Consider the following 22,604-nt stretch of genomic DNA (forward strand, 5'->3'; position numbering starts at 1 on the left):
ATCTTATTTATTTTTTCAAAGAACCAACTTTTAGTTTTGTCAATTTTTTCAATTGTTTCTTTTGTTTCGATTTCATTAATTTCAGCTCTGATTTTAATTATTTCTTGCCTTCTACTTCTTTTCTGTTGTTTTGCTCTTCTTTTTCTAGGATTTTGAGATGAAGTGTGAGATCATTTATTTGTTGGTTTTTCCTTTTTTTAAGGAATGAACTCCAGGCAATGAATTTTCCTCTTAGAACTGCTTTCATTGTGTCCCATAGATTCCGATATGTTGTGTCTGTGTTTTCATTTATCTCTAAGAATTTTTTAATTTCCTCCTTGATGTCTTCTATAACCCATTGATCATTCAGTAACCTATTGTTCATTTTCCAAGTGATGCATGATTTTTCCTTCCTTCTTTTATCGTTGATTTCCAGTTTCATTCCATTATGATCAGATAAGATGCATGGTATTATCTCTACTCCTTTATAATGTCTAAGAGTTGCCCTGTGACATAATATATGATCTATTTTTGAGAAGGATCCATGTGCTGCTGAGAAAAAAGTGTAACTGCTTGATGTTGGATAGTATATTCTATATATGTCAATTAAGTGTAGGTTATTAATTGTGTTATTGAGTTCTATAGTTTCCTTATTCAACTTTTGTTTGGAAGATCTGTCCAGTGGTGAGAGAGGTGTGTTGAAGTCTCCCATGATTATTGTATGGTGGTGTATTAGACTCTTGAACTTGAGAAGAGTTTGTTTGATGAACATAGCTGCTCCATTGTTTGGGGCATATATATTTATGATTGTTATGTCTTGTTGGTGTATGGTTCCCTTGAGCAGTATGTAGTGTCCCTCTTTATCCCTTTTGATTAACTTGGGCTTGAAATCTATTTTATTTGATATGAGTATGGACACTCCTGCTTGTTTCCGAAGTCCATATGAGTGATATGATTTTTCCCAACCTTTCACCTTCAGCCTATGTATGTCTTTTCCTATCAAATGTGTCTCCTGTAGGCAGCATATTGTTGGGTCTTGTTTTGTGATCCATTCTACTAGCCTGTGTCTCTTAATTGGTGAGTTTAAGCTATTAACATTTAGGGTTATTATTGAGATATGGGTTGTTCTTCCAGCCATATTTGGTTATTTATGTTACCAAACATGGTTTGTTTTCCTCTTTGATTATTTTCCCCCCTTTAGTGTCCTACCTCCCACTGTTGGTTTTTATTGTTATTTTCCATTTCCTCTTCCTGTAATGTTTTGCCAAGGATGTTTTGAAGAGATGGTTTTCTAGCTGCAAATTCTTTTAACTTTTGTTTATCATGGAAGGTTTTAATTTCATCTTCCATCCTGAAGCTTAATTTCGCTGGATACACAATTCTTGGTTGGAACCCATTTTCTTTCAGTGTTTGAAATATGTTATTCCAGGATCTTCTAGCTTTCAGAGTCTGTGTTGAAAGATCAGCTGTTATCCTGATTGGCTTACCCCTAAATGTAATCTGCTTCCTTTCTCTTGAAGCTTTTAAAATTCTCTCCTTATTCTGTATGTTGGGCATCTTCATTATAATGTGTCTAGGTGTGGATCTCTTATGATTTTGCATATTTGGCATCCTGTAGGCTTCTAGGATTTGGGATTCTGTCTCATTCTTCAAGTCTGGGAAGTTTTCTCATATTATTTCATTGAATAGTAGCTCATTCCTTTGGTTTGAACCTCTATCCCTTCCTGTATCCCAATGACTCTTAAGTTTGGTCTCTTTATGTTATCCCATATTTCTTGGATGTTCTGCTCATGGTTTCTTAACAGTCTTGCTGAGCTGTCTATGTTCTTTTCAAGTTGAAATACTTTGTCTTTATTGTCTGATGTTCTATCTTCTAAGTGTTCTACTCTGCTGGTAGTATTCTCAATTGAGTTTTTAAGTTGGTTTATTGCTTCCTGCATTTCTAGGATTTCTGTTTGTTTTTTATAACCTCTATCTCCCTGTATAGTTGATCTTTTGCTTCTTGGATTTGTTTATGTAATTCATTGTCGAAGTGATCTTTCATTGTCTGATTTTGCTGTCTGATGTCTTCCTTAAGACTCCAGATCATCTGAAGCATGTATATCCTGAATTCTTTATCTGACATTCCATCTGCTGCAGCTATTACCTCTTCTAACGTTGAGTTGACCTGCATTGCTTGTGGTCCTTTCTTTCCTTGTCTCTTCATACTGTTCGAGTTTCTTTCTGCTTGGTGAAACTGTTGTGCTATTGAATATTCCCCCTATATATTTATATTGCTCTTGTATAGTTGCAAAGTCTCCCTCGCAGGCGTGGGCGGCAGGTCTGCCCCTCCTCCAATTGGGGCAATGTGCCTACCATGCCGGCAGGCCGCTGGGCCTGTTCTGTCGGTCGGAAGCAGGTCCGCCTAACTTGCAGGCGCGGGCGGCGGCTCTGCCCCTCTCTGGGCCACTGGGCTTCTTCTGTCGGTGGTCACAGTTCTGCCTACTTTGCAGGCGCAGGCAGCGGCACTGCCCCTCTGCAGGCAGCTTGGCCTGTTCTGCCGGTAGGTCGCAGGTCCGCCTACCTTGCAGGCTCCCGGGGTTGGTGGCTCTACCGTTCCGCAGGCTGCTGGGCCTGTTATGTCTGTCGGTTGCAGGTCTGGCCTGTTCTGTGGGTGGTCACAGTTCCGCCTACCTTGCAGGCGCGGGGGGAGGGGGCGGCTCTGCCCCTCAGCAGGCCACTGGGCCTGTTCTTCTGGTGGTCACATTTCCGCCTACCTTCCTTAGTTTGGTTCTCATGGCAATTTTTGCTATTTGTATTCTACCCTAATAAGAATGGACCTTGTACTGTCACGTGTAACTAATTAAAAGAAATAAAAATTTTAAAAAAGAATGGGCCTTGAAAACAGATGTACCTTTAAAATTATAGAAATGAAAGTAGTAAATTGAACAAACAGCTGATCTCATCATTAGTTTTGAGGTTTAAAATTCATGTGGAAGTGGATTTTCTTTGTCTTCCCCATTACCGATGGGAAGTCCTTGGAGATTGAGATATCATGGACCAATTAGTCTAATTATAATCTCTGTATTGATCTTCCATGGTCATATAATAGTCCTCACTCAGCCTGTGCTTGTAGTCCTTCAGTTGATGGCATCGTCCAGTGACCTGTGTAGCTGTCTCTCCTCCTGGGGTGTCTGCATCAGGAAGCTCCTGAACACATGATCTGTTCCTGTGGACACAGTTGCTCCTTTCCTGGGCTCCACACTTGGTAGGGTCTCAGGATCTGCACTTCTTGGTCATGACCCTGCAGGGAAGCAGCATGATCCAGTAAGTGCAGAGGGGGACTTGGATGTGGGAAGGACTGGGGAAGTAGTGTTACATCAGCATGAGGACACTCACCACAGAGTAGCCAGGTGGGAGGACACCAGCATGCAGCTTCAACCTTGGGGTTGTGGGGTTCAAGCTTTTGTTTCTGGTGGGGAGATAAGAAATCTTATTCAAAATGTGCTCTCCACCCACACTGGTTCTAACTCACACAGAAATCTCACACACAGCAGCACAAAATGTGTCCTCAAAAGTGTTTCCTAAGCTCTATGAAGGGACTATAGTGGTGGTGGTGAGGATGAGGAGGAGGAGGACAGAAGCCAGAGCACCATGAACTGAGGTTCAGGGCTTCCCATGCTCAGGGATGAGCAATGTGCTCTGTGTCAATTGTTTCATTTCATGTGCACCATCTCACTTTAGTTATATGTGTCCACATTATTATTTTATAGAAAATGAAGAAATGTGTTTTACTTATGTAACTTATACTCCTTTGTTAGTATGAAAGAGCACAGCCTTGTTTGTGTTGGGCTGTCTGACCATGGACACAGGGCAACACACAAGGATCCTGGAAGCCTGTCCCATTAGCAAGCCATTCCTCTTCCGTGTCACTGAAGAAAGAGAGCTTTGTCCCCTGTGCTCTTCCTTGTGGGATTCCTGGGGATCACAGGGCAGAGCAATGTGGGGCACCTGCTGTATGAACTATGGAAGAACAGTCACAGGTCACTGAGAGGTCACAGTAGGGGAGGCTGATGATCATTCAGCACAGATCCACTCTTGAGCCCACTCCAGAACCTCCATGGACTCACCACATGCCCCTCCATGCTGGAAAAGAGCCCGCTGAATCTCAAAGCAGACCTAAGTTCAGGTCTTGTTTTCATTCCTGCTCATGAAGCTGGAAACATTTTCATAATAGAATCATGGTTATGAACTGTAGACCTATGCTGAAAACTGTCTGCTGGGAATGAATAAAAATATTTAATGTGTCGGTGTCAGTGTAAAAAGAGGTCACTAGTGTTACTAGTGTTTCTCAATTTAGCCTTGTCCTCTCAAGATGATTTCTAGTTGATGCAACTGCAGTGAGTCAGAATTAAGTAGATACTTATTGATCTCATGTGAAAAATATTGCATATATAAATAAAATCTGGGAAGAATAAAACCTGGATATTGTTATTACTGTTAGTAATGACTAGGTTGATCTGCATGCCACTCGATTCATACATCCTGTGACCTGGAGTGACAGTTTTCCTATTTCTGAATGGGACATTTATTTCTGACCCTCCTATTAGAATTGTCTGTGGGAGTAGAGACAAATTAAAATAGTGTCTTTCCATGTCCATGCTTTCTTATTATTTTAAAAATATTTTAAAATTTGTTTTAATTAGTTACACATGACAGTAGAATGCATTTCTGCACTTTGATATATCATACATAGATGGGATATAATTTCTGTTTTTTTCTGAGTGTACATGTTGCAGAATCACATTAGTCATGCAGTCACTATATACACTCAGTAATGTCTGCTTCATTCCACTATCTTTCCTATCCCCATATCTCTTCCCTCTGCCTACTCTAAGGTAACACTATTCTTCCCTAGTGACCCTTGCCTTAGTGAACTAGCATCCACATATTGTTTTTTATTTAATACTATCCACAGTAGACAAATTTTGAGACATCATGGCAGAGATTTTCATGGGTTTGAAGAAAGGCAATGAGGCAGAGCTGAAGGGGCACTTAATGCTGCAGCCTTCCACTGAGGCACAGGACAGAGTTTCACCTCCTTCCAGCCTCCAGTGCCCTTGACAATGGCTTTCTTCCATAAGAATGGAATCTTATATTAAATCACAATTTTTATTGAGTGACCTAATATTTATTGGGTTTCAAATTTCTCTTTGATGCTGCACATGTTGTGGAGATGGTGTTATAATCTGTATTTCCCTTAAGCAGTGAACAGGGAGAGGAGGAGAGATTCGCACACTGGGCACACACTGGCAGGTGGGATGTGGGTCTGAAATGCTGCCTTCCTGACTCCAGTTCAGGCACCAGCTCTGCTGCTGCAGCCAGAGGAAATAGCATTCCTTACAGAAGTTGAAATTTCCTCAGGAGTCTTGAAGGACAAAATATTGCTAGTTAGTGTTTAGCCTCATATTTATGATACATATTTGAGAAGATGTAGGTGATATTGACTGTCCTCATAGTGACATAAATGTTGGTCATTAATAGTATATTTGTACATTGGAAACCATTCAACTATTCCTGGCCAACGTATTACATAGGCACACTTACTTGTGTGACCTGGTGAGAGGCAAAAGCATTTTGAAATATTTGACATATTAATAAACTTTCCCATTAAATGGTGTCCTTTCTTCAGGTAACACTTTGCATCAGATAAAGACTTTGAAGAAGAGGAATGTACTTCACAGATGGAATTAATGTAACCTAGTACATTGCAGGGGCAATAAGTATGGTGTTGCAGACTGCTTAGATGAGCTTTGGGTAGTTTTAAGGCAATTTTGTAAAGGAAACTCTATGGTAGATACTACTGACATGGAAAAACCAACAGAAAATTATACCTTCTCACTTCATGACAGAAGATGTGTTTGGAGACAGATTTGCAAGAGAATGAAATCAGGCAGAGATACTAAGCCTCATGTTTTGTAGATAATGATTCAGTCTCTATCCAATGCTAGTCCTGAGACAAGTATTATTGAATTTCTGGGCTTTAACAGAGGTCGTGAGTATTATGACTATTATAATTTCCAACATTCAAAGAGCATGTTCTAAATGCCAGGAGGTTGTTATTCAGTGGATTCCAATTCTGGTGTAAGGATATCTGAAGTCTTCACATGCAGATATGCTGATTAAATTGGTGTTGGTCTGACATTGTGAAATACGGATTATCTAAAATATCCAAAAGTGCGTATATTAACAAATGAGACAAAAGCGCTAGGTATGCAATTGGAAAGAATTAGAAATAAATTTTCAAACAACTATACAAGGTAGGTAATTATTTACAATTTGGCAATTCCCAAGAGTATTTACTATTTCCTTGACTGTTTATTATTATTTTTTCATTGTTTTACAATTTAATTACATTGAGAACTTACAATAAATGAACCTGTTTCCCTCATGTAGCTGAAATAAAGGAATTTCAAGCCACTTAATCAGGAATGAACAGACAGTCCATGAAGAGGAAATGAAGTGGTTGCATGAAAGGCTGAGCTCTGGGGCTTTCTTTGGGTTAAATTTTAAAATTACAAACTTGATGTTTTGAGATAACAAGTCCATGAAACAGTTTTAGCAGGCCAGATGGAGTAGAGAGTCAAAGAAAAGAAAAAGAGTGAAGAGTTATTTTACATGGCTGATATTTTATTGATATTATATGGGTTGATTCAAATAAACCTGCAGAGAATTAAACTCTTCAGAGGAGTTGATGTTACATCATGTGTCCTCCAAGAGCTCATGTGTAAGACAATGCAAGAAAATTTAGAGATGAAATGTTTGAGTTATAAGAGGCTTCACCTAATCAGTATATTCATTCCCTAATAGGAATTAACCGGGTGGTGACTGAAGGCAGATAGAGTGTGGCTGGAGGAGGTGGGTCCCAGGGGGCCATGCCTTTGGAGTTTCTATTTTGTTCTTGTTGAGAAAACACTCTCTACACTTTCTGGGTGACCCATTCCAGCTGTACACACTTCTGCCATGATGTTCTGCATCACCTCATGCAGAACTAGGGAATGGACTAGGCCATTGATGGACTAAGACTGTGAGCCCTAAATAAACTTTTCCTCCTCTAAATTGTTCTTGTTAGGTCTTTTGGTCACAGAAATGATAAACCTGACTAAACAACTTCTTACAGATTATGATTTTTATGACTCGTACAGGGCACACTATTGCCACATTTGTGGTCAGTGCTACTATTGATATTGTGCACTGAATCATTCATATTTATTCAAATTTTAAGTTTACAATGACAAGGATATTTATTTTATATTCTATCATTTTTAAAGAAAAAAATACAAATCCACACAGGAGGCAAATGAGAAGTTGAAAGAATGATGAGACCCCTTGCAGTAAAAGGGCACATGCTGCTCTCTGGTCAGGATCCCTCATGCTTGTTCTAGTATTCAGGAAAATCAGTCCTTGCACAATTGTAAAAATCTTGTCTAAGAACTTTGTCCAAAGGCATAAAAATAAAATATCAAACTGTTTTTAATTTCCCTTAAAGGAAGGTCATTCCTCATTAACGATTTTTTTCCTTAAACAATAAGACATATTTCATTGTGATCATGAATTTCTCTCCTCGGTTGCTGGACTTCAAACATTGCTCAGTTCAATATCTCTAAGGTGAGTATGGAAAGATGATTGGATGAGGGATAAAGGGAAATGAAAGAGTGTGCAGAGGCTGGGTGTTTCACTACTGAGCATTATTATTGAAGGTGCACAGACCTAAGTGTGAGAACCTTCCTTGTGCCTGCCTGAATAGCAAGTACACAGAGTGACGGGTGCTTATTTTGTTATTTTCCTTTTCTCACCCTCATTGCTTTTTCAAAAGGTGTCCAAGCAAAATAGACACACAAAATCTAACAGGTGTCTCTGAATTCCAACTCCTGAGCCTTTCCGAGGATCCAGACCTGCAGCCCATCCTCTTTGGACTGTTCCTGTCCATGTACCTGGTCACAGTGCTTGGGAACCTGCTCATCCTAGCGGTCAGATCTGACCCCCACCTCCACACCCCCATGTACTTCTTCCTCTCCAACCTGTCCTTGGCTGACATCGGTTTCATATCTACCTCAGTCCCAAAGATGCTGGTGAACATCCAGACTCACAGCAGAGTCATCTCCTACATGGGTTTCCTGACACAGATATCTCTTTTTTGCCATTTTTGTCTGTATGGATGACATGCTTCTGACTGTGATGGCCTATGACCAGTTTGTGGCCATCTATTACCCCCTGCAGTATTCAGTTATTATGAGCCCTCACCTCTGTGGCTTCTTAGTTTTGGTGTCTTTCTTGCTGAGTATTTTGGACTCCCAGATGCACAGTTTGATGATTTTAAAAATTACCAGCTTCAAGGATGTGGAAATTTCTAGTTTCTTCTGTGACACTTCTCAACTTCTGAATCTTTCCTGCTTGAACACCTTCTCTGATAACATTGTGAAATATTTACTTGCTGCCATATATAGCCTTTTTTCTCATCTCAGGGATCCTTTTCTCTTACTACAAAATAATTTCCTCCATTCTGAGGATCCGATCCTCAGGTGGGAAGTACAAAGCCTTCTCCACCTGTGGCTCTCAACTGGCAGTTGTTTGCTTATTTTTTGGAACAGCCTCAGGGGTGTACCTTGGATCAGCTGTGTCACATTCTCCCAGAAATGGTGCGGTGGCCTCAGTGATGTACACTGTGGTCACCCCCATGCTGAATCCTTTCATCTACAGCCTGAGGAACAGGGACATTAAAAGGGCCCTGAGGAGGCTGCAAGCAGGATGATCTAATCTCACACCTTGTGGTGTCTAGTTGCAATATGTGTTGGAAAATGCAGAAAAGCTAAATACATGGTTCTGTCTGTATGCCCCTGGGTCTAATTTCTCACCAAGTTTTATAGTAGAATGGTTGGAACTCATGTTGGGAAAGGATGTTTGGAAGTTTTCACATTGGGAACAAATTTTAGTTTGGTGAGATAAAAAAATATTGGAGATAATTGATAGTGATTGTTTCACAACTCTGTCAATATTTAATGCCCCTGAGATATGCAATTGGCAATGGTAATTAATGATTGCAAGTATTTGTAACTTAAAATTTCCATAATGAAAGTGGACTCTATAAACCACTATGTTTAAAATACAATTAAAGAAATCAATAATACAAATGGACTTCTATTTCTATTTAAAAAATGCTTAAGTGACATTAGCTGATGTTCATTTTTACCCTTCTTCCTAGCAAATCATTATTAGGACATCTTAGAGTCTGTGATAGTTTCACCTCTTGGCCAGTCAGAAGTTGTATGCATTGAGCCTCCAAGGTCACACCATAGTCAATGAGCATCCCATGCCTCCAGCATTTCAGGTTGATGGCTCAAGTCAGGTAGGCCCCATCCTGTGTTTCTTCTCACCCTGGTTGTGTCTATTAGGAATTCCCTACCTGAGCATGCACAGAGTCAGCCCTAAAGATGAGGTGGAAGGCACCTGGGTACCAGCCATGTGGAATCCCCTCTCCTTAGTCATGATCACCTGAGCCAGTGTAAATAGGTAACTGCTGAGGGAGGTGAGGATGGAGGAAGGACCAGCATGCAGTGTGGCTGCCCAGAGGGGAGAGCACTGCAAAGTGTCAGTCTTGGGGACTGAGAATTGAGGCATGTGTGTGATATCCACTGTGGTGGTGAGCATGGTGGCAATCTCACTACAGTTTTCCTCTCCTCCCACATTGATCCTTCTTACCACACACTGTCATCCACATGGAGGGAATGTGCTCCTTCATGCTGTCCTTATCACCTTTATAAAGGTGATGAGGAGGAGGTGGACCTGGTTGAGGATAGCACACAAACATTTGATCCTTCCATGAGAGATCCCTGAGTGTCAGGTGCTGAACTGTGTGCTATTTGTAGATTATTTAATTCATCTGCAAAATCTTCACCAAGGTATAAGTGTCATGATATTTTATTTGACAGGATAGAGAGGATCAGAGTTTTTAGTAACTGTGCTAGGAGTTTTGGTCAAATAACAAGGCATGTGTGAAATGCACTGTGAGTTTGACTCACATGGCATCTGAGCAGGGAAGTGCTGGAAGGTTGTCCCCTCCACAATCAACCTTGTGTTTCACTTTCCTGTGTCTGCAGGTTGGGACCCCTTTCCTCTGCACTTCCCTTTCAGATTTCTGGTAGATACCAGGACAAAGCAGCGAGTAGCATCAGTTTCACCGGTTCAGGAAGAATGGCTGAGAGGGGACAAAGGTCTATGGTCAAGTGGGCCAAGTAATCTACCACAGACCTCCCATTTTCCCAACTCCAGGAGACCCATGAAGCTGCTTCATTCTCTAGAATTCTGGTAAATAGTCCTCTTATCTGAATAGGAGATAAGCAGGTCATTACTCTTTGGGAATCTTGAAAGAGCTAAGATAACCAGAGAGGTGCCTGTAGCTCAGACCTCTGGATTCAGCTTAAAATATTCTGATGGTTGGAAAACAGTGAAAAAGATTAGTGCATCACATCCAGGAATTTACAGTGTAATTTTTACACTGTTTGCTGGATTCCTCTTTCTGCAACAAAGGCAGGTTGTTACTGTCCTTGAAAGCACCGTAGCTGGTTTCTAATTGATAACAGCATAATGTGTCAAATGCATTCTACTATCAGGTATAACTAATCAGAACAACTTTAAACTACAAAACAAACCATCAGGGTGATGAAGATGTGATGCAGGTATAAATTATAGACCAAAGTCAGATAGTTATAATTAATATGGAAAGGCTAAACTTGCAACTATCCAAGTGAAATATTTTTGAGCTAAAATTACTGTTTTTATATTTCTATAATTTTGCATCTTTACATATTCTTATTTAAATATATGATGTATATTTAAATGCAATGACCATCTCCCTTTCATTTCTGCTTCTCCAGAGCTTGTACCATGTTAGGCACAGAGGAGATAAAAAATAAAATTGTGTTGAACACTAGCTGTGTGCACAGGTCCTGGCCTTCCTTGCTCAGTGGGGTTTCAACCCCCTGGTGCTCTCCTGTCTGTACCTTAGTCCTGCTCAGGAATGTCCCACAGAGCCAGAGACTAGACTGAGCATCTCTTGTTTGGGTCTGTGTCATGGACACCAGAACCCCATACTTCCCTTAGCAGCATCTACAACCTTCAATTACTCATGAACAATGGCAGGAATGTCCATGAACCTAGGAAAAGAAATTAGAAACAGAGATAAGTGACAGGAGACCCTTAGAGCTTTGCCTGAGACACATTGTACTTTCACATTATTTCAATACAACAGTAGAATCCTTTGACAATTATTCTGAGCAGTGCACCCACTATTTTTTAATGAGTGAATGCTTAACAAAAAAAATTAAAGACCAAATAAATGTCATTAAAATGTATACTTCAGATGGTTCAAGTAGTAATGTCTTGCGATTTATATTTTAACCTAATAATTATGGATCTTAAAAGCTGGTGTAGCTATTAAAAACTCAGAAGTTAAAGAAGTAATTGAGTACACAAGGTTCTTCCAATTATGGCTGGGACCCAAATATTAAGTGATCTTCATTTTCTTTTCTTCATTTTCCTGCATTAATATCGGGACGTCCTTAGAGATGGCATAACATGGACCAATTAGTCTAATTGTGAGCTCTGTGTATTGAGCTTCCGAGGTCCTATATTAGTCCATAGTCAGCCTGTGCCTGCAGCCCTTCAGTGGATGGTTCCTATCCAGTGAGCTGCATGGCTGTGTCTCCTGCTGTGGTTCTGCATCAGGAAACTCCCAGCTGACAACATATTCCTGGGAATGCTGTGCACAGAGTCTGAGTCTTTGTTGGGCACCAGGTATGGGTGAGTCTTGGCATGTGCACTTCTATTTTTTAATATTTTTAGTTGTAGATGGACACAATATCTTTATTTATTTATTTTTATGTGGTGCTGAGAATTGAACCCAGTGCCTCACACATGTGAGGCAGGCAGTATACTACTGAGCTACAACCCCAGCCCGGCAGTGCACTTCTTTGTCATGAGCCAGCAGAGAACCAGCACAACCCAGTAAGTGCAGAGGGAGTCTTGGGATACAGGAAGGAAGTATTGTTTCTGTATCACAAGGACAAACATCACTTTGAGTATCCAGATAGGCAAATTCCAGCGTGTCAATTTTCATGTCTGTTGCTTGTGATGCTTATGATTTTATTTTAGGTAATATATGATTTGCATCCCCCTCCCACTGGTTCTAGTTCCCATAAAAATCTCACCCACAAAAGCAGAAAGTGGGTTCTTCAAAAGTGTTTTCAAAGGTCTACAAAAGATCTATGGTGTTGGCGATAGGATGATGAGGAGGATGAAAGAAGCTAGAGCATCTTGATCAGAGGTGCAGGGCTTCCCAGGCTCAGGTGCTGAACAACGTGGTCTATGCAATCTCTTTCATTTCATGTATATCACCCTGCTCCAGTTATGCATGCCCAATTTATTATTGCTTTACAGTAATCAATGAAGAACATTATATTTATGCAACTTCCTCTTGTTTGTCAAGTAGGAAAGAATGAATCCTTGTGTGCACTGTGGTGTCTGACCATAGACACAGGGCATCATAGGAGAACCCTGGCAGGCTGTCCCATCAACAAGCTAAACAGCCCTTCCTCTTCTCTGTCAATGGAGAAAGACAGCCTTGTCCTCTATGCTCTTTCTTGTGGGATTCCTGGGGATCACAAGGGAGAGCAGTGGGGCTCCTACTGCTTGCACTATGGAGGAACATCCACAGGTCACAGGAGAGGTCACAGTAGGGGAGGCTGATGAACATTCAGCACAGATTGTGCTTGGGCCCCTCCAGAACCTCCATGAGCTCACCACATGCACCTCCATGCTGGAAAACTGTCCCCTTAAAGGAAAGCCTAATATTGAATCTTGATATTATTCTCACAAACCTGGAAAGTCTTTAAATGTATACCCAAGATATAACTGTAGTTCAGACCTCATGACATAAGTAGAAACCTTTATTGGGTAGGAAAGAATAAAAACATGTTGTCAATGGGTCTCAGATTCTGTCAGTCCTCTGTGAAGTAGGACAAGTCACTAGTGTCTGGATTCAGAATTGTCATCTGAATTGATTTCCCATTGATGCAACTGTGGTAAGGATTAAATAGACACTAGGTGATCTTTGGGTCAGAAGAATCTACATTATTTCCTCTACTGTTCTTTTTGCTGTTATCCAATTCAATCACAGTGAGAACTGAAAAGTAATGAACCCATGATTGGCTTAAGTGAGAAAATTGGAATCCACATTTCAGAAATGACCAGGATGTCCATGAAGTGGAAATGAGGTGGCTGGAAATAAGACCTGAGCTTTGGGGCTGTCCTTGGTGAGATAGTCCTAAACTATGAAACTTTTGGGTTGAGATCACAAAACCATAAAGCAGTTTTCATATGCCAGATGGTATACAGGATCAAGAAAAAGAAAAAGAGAGAGGAGCTATTTGATACAGCAAATATGTTAATGATATTATATGGCTTGATACAAATAAAACTGAATAAGATTAAAGTATTCAAAGTGTTTCTTATCACTTAATTTTTCAATATCATCTAATTGTGCCACAGTCGTGGTAAGTATTACTATTCATTATATGCATTTAACTGAACCATATTTATTGATATTTGAACTTTTCTAAAGACAAGGCTACTTGTTTTATATTATCTAATCTTTGAACAGTAAATTTAAATACAAAGAAGAGGGAAATGAGGAAATCAAAGAATGATGGAATTCTTTGATGGTCTTATAGCCATTCTTTCTGACTGTGACTCATCACCCTCAGTTTATTTATCAGAGATTGGAGTTCAGATGGTGTCTTAGAAGGAATAAGTCAACAATATTATCTCAGTACTTAGAATTTTAAAAAAAGGTAAATTGGACTGGTTCTTAATTAATTTTTATAAAGATAGTTTTTTTCTTAATAGGAAAGCCATTATTTATTCTCTGATTTCCCTCATACAGTAGACTATATTTTACTGTGATCTTGAACATCTTCTTTCTAGACCTGAGTTTCTACCATTGCTCAGTTCAATGTCTACAAATAGGTAGAAAAGAGGGGTGAAAAAATTTGTCACAACTTCTTAGAAGAAAACAAGGTAAATTGAACTGGTTTTTCAGTAACTTTTATGAAGATTATTTATTCTTCATAGGAAAATTATTCCTTCTCCCCCACTTTTTTCTTAAACAGTAGACTATATTTTATTGTGATCATGAACTTCTTGCCTTTACTCTTGTGTTTTTAAATTTGTTCAGCTCAATGTCTCCCAACAGGGTGTGGAAAGAGGAGTGAATGACAGAGAGAGCTACAGTGAGAGTGTGCAAGACTGTGTGTTTTACTACTGAGAACTATGTTGAGGGCGTGTGGATCTCCAGTGTGAGCGGCTTCCTAGCGAACACCTGAATTCAAATGGACAGAGTGAGGTGGGAATGATGATGCTTTTTGTTGTTGTTGTTGTTTACACTCTTTGCCTTTCCCAAAGGTGTCCAGAATCACAAAATGTAATGCACATATCAGAATTCCATCTCCTGGGCCTCTCAGAGGAACCAGACCTGCAGCCCATCCTTTTGGACTGCTCCTGTTCATGTACCTGGTCACAGTGCTTGGGAACCTGCTCATCATCCTGGCCATCAGCTCTGACTCCCACCTCCACACCCCCATGTACTTCTTCCTCTGTAACCTGTCCTTGGCTGACATCGGTTTCTCCTCCACCTCAGTCCCAAAGATGATTGTGAAATCCTAACTCACAGCAGAGCCATCTCCTATGTGGGCTGCCTGACTCAGATGTCCTTTTTTCTCATTTTTGGATGTATGGATGGTATGCTTCTGACTGTGATGGCCTATGACAGATTTGTGGCCATCTGTCATCCTCTGCATTATCTGGTCATTATGAGCCCTTGCCATTGTGGCTTCTTAACTTTGGTATCTTTTTTTGCTGAGTCTTTTGGACTCCCAGCTGCACAGTTTCATGACCTTAAAAATTACCAGCTTCAAGGATGTGGAAATTTCTAGTTTCCTCTGTGACCCTTCTCAACTTCTGAATCTCTCCTGTTCTGACACCTTCTCTGATAACATTGTCAAGTATTTTCTTGGAGTCATATATGGCCTTTTACCCATCTCAGGTATCCTTTTCTCTTATTATAAGATTGTTTCCTCCATTCTGAGGATCCCATCCTCAGGGGGGAGGTACAAAGCCTTCTCCACCTGTGGCTCTCACCTGGCAGTTGTTGGCTTATTTTATGGGACAGCATTTGGAGTGTACCTTGGGTCACCTTCATCACCTTCTCCCAGGAAGGGTTCAGTGGCCTCAGTGATGTACACTGTGGTCACCCCCATGCTGAACCCCTTCATCTACAGCCTTAGGAACAGGGACATTAAAGTTGCTCTGAAGAAGCTGCACAGCAGAATTGTTTAATGTTATCACATGTAGCAGTCACTTGCAATGTGTGCTCAAAATGCATTAAAGCTAAATGTCCAGTCATGTTAATCTGCCCTTTCAGTAATACTAATGGCTTCACTTTTCACATTTTTAATATAATGACTCTAGCTAGTTTGGGTAAGTATGTTTGGAAATTTTTTACATTGGAACAAAATATCACTTTGGAATAATGAAAAATTTTAGAGTTGGTTGAAGATGATTGTGTCATAGGCACAACCATGTGATTAAGGCTGCTGTTCTACATAATTGAGAATGGTGAAAAATATAACTTTTTAAAACTTCCATTTATTGTTTTTGGAACAATAAATATATGAGTATAATAGCAATAGTGAACATTCTGGAATTGTGGAAGTCAATCAACAAACCTACACCCATATATTACAAAGTAATTCTCACTCATGCAAAATGGGGAGTCACATAAGAATTCTGAATAGATTGTCACAGAAATAAACTTACCAGTTTAATTACGTCTCTCTGTGTATTTGTTAAAGCATAAAAACAATTATTTGTCTTTCACAGATACACTGAAAAACACTAGTTGATATAAAATAGTATATTTCAGGGCAGTAGGTTTTGTGTTCTTGACCACTTAGATGAGGTTTAGGTTCCTTTTTTTTAAGTTTTTGAGAAAAGAGTTTATGCATGTATAAGTCAATACTGTAATGTAGAGTCAATACTTTCTACATTGGTAGAGAACAAAATCTACCTGTCAAATTCATGCCACTATTTGGTTTTGAGTGAGAGCTTTGCAGGAGAATGGAATCATGCAGAGTTACCAAGAAGTCAAAGTTCAATGTGATTATTCCAATCTAGATACGGTTATAATTATGAAGCAAATGTTAGTAAATGATATTACTATTTTTTTTAATTTTAAAATTGGTATTTTTATTTGTAGTAATAACAAGTAATGTTATTTATGATTTCTGAATGACAGGATATATTCTAAGGTCAAGGTTCCCATCCCTGCTTTAAGAAAAGACCACCCAGCTTGGTGGCACACACCTGTAATCCCAGTGGCTCCTTAGTCCAAGGTAAAAGGATCTCAAGTTCAAAGCCAGCCTGAGCAGCTTAGCCAGGCCCTAAGTAACTTAGCAGGACCCTGTCTAAAAATAAAAAGGTAAAAAGAACTGGGGATGTGGCTCACTGGTTAAGCACCCCTGGGTTCCATCTCTTATTTTTTTTTAAAGTGACCATCAAGATCTTCCCAGGCATACAGTCTGATTGAATTTGTTTAGATTTGATGCCAGGAAATCAGAATATTTTAAAATTTGCACATTCAAATATATAAATCTATCAGATTGAGAAACATTAAAGAAGAAATGTAAAAGTTAAAAAATATTTCTATGACAAACTGGTCATTAGGTATAACTATTATCATGATTTTTGGCTTGAGGAATCTCCTCCTGTGTTTCCAGTAGTTTCTGCACTGTTCTCTTTTGTATTTTATCCCTTCTGCAGCATTGTGAAACCTGACAGAGTAATGACCCTGAGTTTTCTTCACATGACTATAGTCAGAGAATTATAGTCCCTTTATCAGTTTAGAAATTGATGTGAAAATCTATGCAATAGCATTAAAAATTTTTCTGACTGTAGTCAGAGAATTACAGTACATTTATCAATTTAGTAATTGATGTGAAAATCTATGCAATAGCATAAAAACATTGGGACTTAAACCTGGTCTCTGAGGGCATCCATGGTGCTAAATTTCTCAACTGTAAATGAGAGGGTTTGTGAACATAGAAGCATGGAAGCCCACTGGCAGGGCACAGCAAAAAATGCAAAGAGCTCTTTTCCTCATCAGGTAATTATGGCATTTGTACCAATGGAGCTGCATTACATTTCTAGAAATAATTTCATTATTATTTAATCATTGACTGGCACAGTTTATAGTAATGCCACACATCTGGGCTGTGATGCCATTGGTTATGTACAGTTAAATAAACCATATTTCCCAACATTTGAAATCTACCTAAGGTAAGGAAGGGAGCAGAATTTTGAATGATTTTATATATTTATTTATGTTTGTTTTTATTAGTTCTTCTTAGTTATGCATGACAATTTTGATATAATTATTCAAGAATGCTATACATCTCATTCTGATTAGGACTCCATTCTTGTGGATGTGCATGATTGATTGTTAAAAGACAAACAGCATTTAGCTAACAGAGAGGGAAATCAATAACAGAGTTTTGGAACTCCTGGAAGAAAATTGGCACCAAACAATAAGTTCTGATAATGAATGTTCATCTGTAATGTCTTCAGATTATACAGTGCTGGCTCTAATGCAATGTTAATATATATCCTTCATTGAATGAATCTAAATCATTATCTTAGAATATAATACATTAAATTAAATTGCTTATTACTTTTCTTTAATTAAAATACATCTTATTTCTGAAAAGTAGAAAGCTATTTCTTATGTTGTGATTTTTACCCCCTGGGGTAGGCTGCACATTGCTGTGATCATGAGATTGTTACATCTAGTGTTCTTGGTCTTCTAATGCTCTTCTGTTTAACATCCCTAAAGTAGGTTGTGCAGAGTGGCACATGTCTATAATCCCAACTGGTAAGGAGGTTGAGGCAGGAGGATCACAAGTTTAGGGCCAGACTCTAAAAATTATTGAGACACTGTTTCAAAAAAAAAAAACAAAAACAATAAAAAGGTAGTGGGGAGGGCTGGAGGTGTACTTCAGTGATAGGTTGCTTGCCTACTATGTAGGATACCCTGGACTCAATTCTCATTTCTTAAAAAAGAATTCTGATCAGAAGGAGTTGATAATATGGAAACCAATAATGAAAGATTTCCAGGAAGATTAAGTTTGTCACAACTGTGAGATATTGTTGAAGGTGTTTGGGTCTCAACTCTAGATACCCAGCTGTGAATGCTTGGAGTAAACAGGTATTCAGAGTCCTGGAAGCTTGCTTGGTTTTTCCTTTATCCCACCCTCTTTTCTGATCAAAGCTGTTCTATCAACATAGAAGCACAAAATCTAACCTGTTTTTGCAAGTAGCCCTTCAGCTTGATGGCCCCAGGCCAGGGGGCTCCACAGCTGTGTCCCCTCCTATGGTCTAAATCTAACATGGAATTTAGAATTCCATCTCACAGGACTCTCAGGTGATCCAGAAAGTGCAGCTGGTCCTCTTAGGACCATTCCTCTCATATACCTGGTCATGGGGTGGGAACCTGCTCATAATACTGGAGAGGGGCCACAGGCACTTCCTGTACTAACAGGTATCATGGACCCCGCTTCTGTGGTCTCTTAGTTGGGCATCATCTTTGTTAGACTCTAGGACTCAGCTGTACCATTTGCTGCCTTGCAACTTGTCTGCTTCCTAGAGGTGGAAATTGGCAATTTCTTCTGTCACCCTCCTCAAGGCTTTCAGGTCCTAGTCTCAGGATAAATCTGAATACAATGTCACAGGCTTCTCTTATCGATTCTGTGGAGGGATTCTGAACCTTCACTCTTGAGTAGAGAAACACCCTAAATCATTTCTTAGACATTCATTTTCTCACATTCTGCTTTCAGTTATATTATGAATCCTTTGAGAGTGGTATATTATGGAGTAATGGCAAATAAAGAGCTCTGTGCATTGAGTCTCCATTCATGTAATAGCTAACATCAGCCTTTGCCTGTAGCCCTTCAGATTGATGGCTCCAGGCCAGTGGGCTCCACAGAGGTGTCCCCACCTGGGGAGTGTGCATTAGCCTTCATCGGGCACCCAGCAAGGGATTCACATCAGTCTTGTGTTTTCTTGCTTGTGACCCAGGAGAGTGAGTCACAGATTAACCCCATAGGAGTGATGGAGGTGATGGATGGAGGTGGGACTATTAAAGGCACTATTCTCTCAACATGAAGACAAGCATGACACTTTGGGAAGCCAGATGGGAGGATATCAATATGTGACATTTCAACTCAGAGGAATGTGAAATTTAGGTTATTGGTTATACTTGGGTTATAAAAATCTGCACATACTTAACATTTTAAATGTTTCTTTTCTTTTTCTTTCTTTTTTTTTTTTCAAGTTCACTAAAAGACTTTTTATTTGAGGCAGAGAAGTCTGGCTGAAGGGATTATAGTTCCAAGCAGTCAGAACACAATGATTAGTGGCACTATTTTAAATTTGTTGCTTTTGCTTCTTTTTAGTCAGAAAATATTCTCAGGTTGTACTTTCCCAGATGAGCAAGAAGAAAGGCAAAAGAAGGTTGTAAGAGACACCTGATCTACTGAGGCTGCTCTTCACAATCAGTGTCAAGCTAGCAACCCACAGTGTTGCCCATTGCTGACTAGCTTGCCTGGAAAATTGAGGCAGGAACAGGTGCGACCTTGTGGAAGAGCAGGCATCCACAGCTTCAAAACTCTGCGTGGAAGGGGTAATCTTTGTGGGTAGCACAGCTCACCAAGGCACACTTCCTCCAGTTCCTGTTGTAGCTGAGTAAGGTGGTGCTCAGCTCAAAGTCAAAGACCTGAAAGTTCTCCGCAATACGTGCAGTGTCACAGACTTGGATCACCACCAATTTCCTCTGCATGGGGAATCAGATGGGCACCTGGGCTGTCCTTTTATTGTACTTGTCTGCAATCATCTTGACCCTGGGATCCTCTAGAAGGGAAGGTCCTCAGGCTTGGCCCAGGGCCTGTCGGGAGAGCCAAGGGGGCTTTAGGCAGTCACCACAATGCCTTTGAAATGGCAGTACTGGATCAACTTTTCCTGAGTTAGGTATGGATGGCACTCAATCTGGTTAACTGCTGGCTTATATTTCAAGCCAGGTTTCTTTAAGATCCTCTCGACCTGAAGATGATTAAAGTTAAAGATGCCAATTGGTTTCAACAGCCCTTCATCTACAAGCTCTTCCATGGCCATCCAGGTGTCCACAAAATCTGTCACTGGGAACCACGCTGCCTGCTGCTGGGAGCCATTAGCCAAGTAGGTATGACAATTTCCTTGCCAGCGTACCCCATGTTGCTGACATGTTGCAGTGACATTGAATGTAGGTGACCTTGCTCAAGGACCAAGGCAGATTAGGGTGTTCCCGGTTTTAAGATAATCGTGTTTAGGGCGTTCCCAGTTTAGGTTCCAGGTTTAAGGTTTAAGATTATTCCTGCTGGGAATAGGGCATATCCTGCTGCCTGAGTTCCCCTTGAGTTCTCACGGGATTCAGACAGTATATTTTGGGAGACAGAAGCCCAGTGGAGGTGGATTTGGGCAGAGAACGTGGATTTCCCCAGAACGTGATTGTAGACGGCTGGTGTGAGTTCGGGAATAAAGAGTTGCTGTTTGAATCTACAAGCTGTGTGGTGGCTCGTGATTGTGTGCCCAGCCAGACTGCGGCATTTGTGCCCAGCCAGACTGCGGCAGCCTGCCGCATCCAATGGAAAATAGTCTTCACCATGCTTAAAGCCTATTGGCCAGTAAATCAGGTAGAGATCCAGGTAGTCCAACTGCAGGTAGTTAAGGGTCTTCAGGAAGGCTCTTTTCACCAGGCTTTTGTCATGGAACGTGTACCACAGCTTGCTAGCCATGAAGAGTTCATGGTGCTTCACCCCCTGCTCCTTGAGCTTCTCCTGAAGGGCCACATCCACCTCCTTCTCATTCTGGTACACCTGAGCACAGTCAATATGGTGTACCCAAGGTCAATGGCTACATTCACAGCCTCAGTCACCAGGCCTGGAGATGACTTCCAAGTGCCTAGTCCCAGGAGGGGCATCTATTGAGCTCGATGTGGCTGACCATTGCTGCAGTGAGTTAGAGACCCCAGCCCTCAACCATGCAGCAGTGGCTCCAGCGCACGACTTTAAATGGGCCTTGTGTTCTGCCTAAATGTTTCTTTTCTTGACCCTGATTCTAATCCCCATAGACATCTCATCCATGATCCTAGAAAATGGCTCCCTCTAAAAGGTTTTGTTAGCAGTCCTACAGGCTTGTGAAGGTGGTGAGAAGAAGGAGGTGGGGAAAGTCAGCACCTTGATAACATCAGGTCACTTCAGGGCTCTCAAAATGCCAGGCCAGGAACAATGTGTTGTATGCTTTCTTTTGTGCCTTTTTTCCCTCCAAATAAATCATAGTAAGACCTGACACAGTAATGAACCCAAGTTGACGTCAGGCAGCTGAAGCAAGAGAACGGCAATCCATGTATCAGGAGGCAATGTTGTGAAAATCTACTACTAGAAATGAGAAAGCTGGGACTCAAACTGGGTTTGAGGGCTTCTCAGGTGCTAATATCCTCATCTGTTAATGAAGGACTTGAAATTAGAAAGACATGAAGCACCATGGCAGGTCATATAAAACCCAAAACAGACTTGAAACAAACAAAGAAAAATTTTGAAAAGAGAAGAAAAGAAAGAACCATTGCCTTGCCAACCATACTCGCCAGCTATTTATGGGGTTGATACAAATAAAGTTGCATAAAATTTAAAAGTAATTTCAGAAGTTTTTTTTAAAACATTTAATTATTTCTAATCATTGACAAGGACAGTGTACACTCATGCCACATTTTTATTTGGTGATATTATTTATGGATAGTCCACTAAACCACATTTATAAAAAATTTAAGTCTACCTAGGCCAATGATATGAGTAAAAATGAAATGGTTTTTAAAAAGATAAACAATATTTGACATAGCACTTATATCCATGAAGGAGGAAAAACAGAAAATCTTAGATATATGGAATGCTTGGATGAACACTTACACAGAAGAATGAAACCTGGCATGTAAGAATGTGTTCTCATGATGCCATAGTTTCTTTATCCATTCACCTTTTGATGGATGCCTAGCCAAGTTCCATAACTTGGCTGTTGTGAATTGTGCTGCTATAAACAAGGGAATGCATACATCTCTAAAGAATGCTGTCTCTAATTCTGGATAAATATGAAGGACTGGTATAGTAGGATCATATGTCATTTCAATTATTAGTCTTTTGAGGAACCTCCATTCTGATTTTCTTAGTACTTGTTTATATTCCCATCTATAATGTAAAAGTGTTTCTTTTCCCAACATTATTGCCAGAACTTATGGTTTATAAGCTATCAACTTTAATTAAGTCTTCAGATTTTTCAGTTCTAGCTCTTATGGGTATATATTATACATACATATCATACCTACATATCCATCCATGTATATACATGTATGGAGGGATATGTATATATAATATTCCATGTATTCCACATATGTGATA

At 40.1% G+C, this 22,604-nt stretch overlaps 2 pseudogenes; one reads left to right on the forward strand and one right to left on the reverse strand.

Moving 5' to 3' along the window:
- Positions 1–14,649: 14,649 nt before the first annotated feature.
- On the forward strand, positions 14,650–15,408 carry LOC124102141 (olfactory receptor 7E24-like; annotated as a pseudogene).
- A 4,315-nt stretch (positions 15,409–19,723) lies between these two features.
- LOC124102147 (aldo-keto reductase family 1 member B1-like) lies at positions 19,724–21,136 on the reverse strand (annotated as a pseudogene).
- Positions 21,137–22,604: the final 1,468 nt, after the last annotated feature.

The sequence above is a fragment of the Marmota monax genome, unplaced genomic scaffold, assembly GCF_021218885.2.
Source record: "Marmota monax isolate L192 unplaced genomic scaffold, Marmota_monax_Labrador192_F-V1.1 WCK01_AAM20220418_F8-fsc00842, whole genome shotgun sequence".
In the NCBI taxonomy this organism is placed as follows: domain Eukaryota; kingdom Metazoa; phylum Chordata; class Mammalia; order Rodentia; family Sciuridae; genus Marmota; species Marmota monax.